Source organism: Tenrec ecaudatus, chromosome 18 (genome assembly GCF_050624435.1).
Source record: "Tenrec ecaudatus isolate mTenEca1 chromosome 18, mTenEca1.hap1, whole genome shotgun sequence".
NCBI classification, from domain to species: domain Eukaryota; kingdom Metazoa; phylum Chordata; class Mammalia; order Afrosoricida; family Tenrecidae; genus Tenrec; species Tenrec ecaudatus.
Window position 1 is genome coordinate 8,350,822 of NC_134547.1, and position 3,544 is coordinate 8,354,365.

Below are 3,544 nucleotides of genomic sequence, written 5' to 3' on the forward strand. Positions count from 1 at the left end.
AGCAAGCCGGTGCCCACTCATCTACTGGGCAGGGGAGAGCTGCCCCTGTGGGTTCCTGAGACTGCACCTCTTCTTATGTGTGTTTTGCTTGTGTTCCCAACAGTTTCATTGGCATATGGTTCACGGATCATACAATTCAGTCGCACGAGACAGTAACACTTGACAGGAGTAGAAAGCCGCATCATTCTCCCACAAGAGTGGCTGGGTGTGTTAGTCCGGGTGGACTAGAGAAACAAATCCATAGAAACTCATGTGTATAAGAAAGAGGTTTATATACAAGAGTAATTGAATATTGAGAAAACATCCCAGCCCAGTCCAGTCCAGTCCAGGCCTTTAAGTCTGATATTAGCCCATATGTCTGATACCAATCTATAAAGTCCTCTTCAATGATACCGAATGCAGGACGATCACAGGCCAGTGGGTAGAAAGTCTTTGGCTCCAGTGGTGTTGTAAGCATCTCAGTGCTGGCAGGGGTCTCCATTTGGCTTCTCCAGCTCCCAGGGCTCTGGCTGCATCCGGGTAGGTCCATGTGGCTTCTCCTCAGGGATGTCTCACAGGGAGACAGCCTTGTGTCTTGTCAGTAGAGCATCTCCAGTCTCCAAGAAGGAATACCGGCTTTCCCGGAATTCCCAGGAGGCCAGGCCCGCACAGAGGCTTCAACTGGCTGTGATCCGATTCACAGACTAGACTCCACCCCTTTACTCTTCATCCTCTCAAGTCCCAGAGCGGCACCGGATTAGGGAACTACCACAGTGGGGTCAGTTTCGAACTGCTGACCACTTGTGACCACTACGCATCCACCAGGGCAGCACCATCCGAAAGCCCAAAAGTAGAAACCACCCACATGGTCCACAGTAGGTGTGTAGACAGTGGACCACAACTCCTGGACACCCCGGCAGGCAGGAAGGGTGCCACGCCTCGGATTTCCAACAGGTGGCTCTTTCCAGAAGCAGATCATCAGACCTTTCTATGGAGTTGCCTCTGGGTGCTCTCAAACTTCTGGGTCTTGGGGACTGCTCAGGTGCCGGCCTAGCACACTACCCTTCTCTATCCAGGGCTATGTGCCAAGCTTGGAGAGGTATTCAGCCACCGGGAGACCCACGCTCATCCTTTACCACCTTGAAAACATGAGTCGGTGTGAAATACAGCAGACAGGACGGACAACAGGAAAGTGGGTGAAGGGAGACGCAGGACAGTGTAAGACATGACAAAATAATAATAGTCCATAAATTATCAAGGGCTTGTGAGGGAGGGGGGTGGGAGGAGGGCTACAAAAGGAGCTGATCTCAAGGGCTCAAGTAGAAAAATGTTTTGAGAATGATGATGGCAACAAATGTACAAATGTGCTTGACACACTGGATGGATGAATTGCGATTTGTCCGAGGCCCCAATAAAATGGTTTAAAAAAGGGGGGAGAACTAATTATACATGTAGATATGAATATTATCTTTATGATTATGAAAATATAATTATATTTATTTACAAGTGACATATAGGTAGAAAGCCAAATAAATTAAATCTCAAACCAATGGGCACTTAGAAGGATATTTACTATAAACCTCAGGAGAAAAAAATTTCTTCACACACAGCAATGAAAATCATAAAATACCTAGGGATATTTTAATTTCATTTTAAAATCTATAAAATGTTATTCAAGGGTCTAATATAAAAACTGAGTAAATAAAACACGAAAAATCATGGGACAGAAAAACAAGAAAGGACAAGTGTTATCTGATCCCACTGTGCAAACTACCTAGAACAGGCAAATGGATCGAGACCAACAGATTAGATGTTATCACCGTCCTGTGGGAGGGAGAAGGGAGAGCTATTGCTGAAAGGGGGCCAAGTCTCTCAAGGGTGATTTTTTTTTTTAAGTGAGGTAAAAACCGGAAACAAATGCTGGTGGCTTTGTTGCAAAATAAGATGCTTAAGGTTAATGTCATGGAATTGTACATCTGGGTGAAAGCAAATGCCCTGCAGTATAAGGGAGCTTTGAAAGTTCATGGAACAATTCCATCATCTTTCTAATTTCTTGAAGTCCCCTCGTGTAGATTTCTATCCACTGAAAACAAATCACCAGTTAGAAAACTGGTTTGCGAAAGCCAGCAGCTCATACTGACTCATGGGAGCTGAAGGTTAAAACACTATACATTCCAGGCAGGGTGTGGCCAGCTTGGTCACCGGTAGCTTAAAATTGAAACCACCAGTTGCCCTAGAGTCGAGTCCCGGCAGAACAGAGTAGAACTGCTCCTTAGGGTACTCAATGGCTGGCTTTTCAGACATATGAGGTGCTATTGCCACCCACCAAAAGAAAAATAAAAGGAAAAGGCTCCGCTGGGCGTTTTTCCTGCTAGGGGATCATCAAGCCAGTCGCTCTGAGCTAGTGCACCCAGTGGCATCACCTGGGAAGGTTCTCTCTGGTCAGTGAATTCTTGTAAAAGCAGCTTTGCTCAAGCCATGTTTTCGGTGATAGCTGATTTAAGAGAACAGCGTGCGGCTGAGAGATTTTGTTTCCCGCTCGGGAAAAGTGGCGCAGAAATTGTTGTGAGGTGGAACACAGCTTAGAGATCAGCGCTATGGGAAAAACGCAAATGTACAAGTGGCTATCTCGTTTGAAAAAAAAAAAAAAGGCGACATGTCGACGGATGACAAATCTCTCTGGGCATCCGTCAACTTCCCAAACAAGATGAAAATGTCAACTAGTAGTGCATTTGGAGTTCAGTCCACCAGGTCAGACTGTGAATCTAGCTTTCTATTTAGAGTTTCTGAAGCTTGCCTAACAGTGTGCACAAAAAAGGCCTGATTTGTGGCAGACGGGGGACTGGTTTGCCATCACGACAATGTGCCTGCTCACGCAGCCATCTCAGCGTGCCAGTTTTTGGCCAAAAAAAAAACCCAGCATGCCTCTCTTGCCCCATGCAACTGACTTACTGGACCTCGCTCCGTGTGACTTATTTTTGTTTCTGAGAATGAAGAGGGGCATGAAAGGGCAGTAATCTGATGACGTAGATGAGGTGGAGAAAAAAACGCGGGAGAGCTGCTGTCAGCCATCAAACAGATGAGTTTTAACAATGTTTCCAAGAAGGAATCACAGATTTGACAAGTGTTATTAAGTGTCACGGTGAGAACTTGGAAGGTGATAAAGTTGTTTTGTAAAAAAAAAAAAAAATTAAATACAAAGCTTTGATAAAATAAATTCCATTTTTTGGGGGGGGGGAACCTCCTCATATGGCCCTTCCAGCCAGAATCCCTTATGCGGCATATGTCTGGATTTCATATGCCTGTGGCCACTGCCCCTTTCGGGGTGCATCATCCGTTAAGCAACAGGATGAGAGAAAGCTCCAGCCTTAGTAAAGGGGGTGATTGGGCCATGCTCTGTATTTAAAGGCTATCTCGGAGGAGTCGGACACTTGAGACTTCTTCATCTCCAGTTCCTGGGGACTAGTCTGGTGTGAAGTACTACCACACCAGTGGACACAGTATTTACACCGCAGAAATGGGCAGTAAGTGCCTCATCAGGACTGTTTTCTCCCCTCTTCGCAGA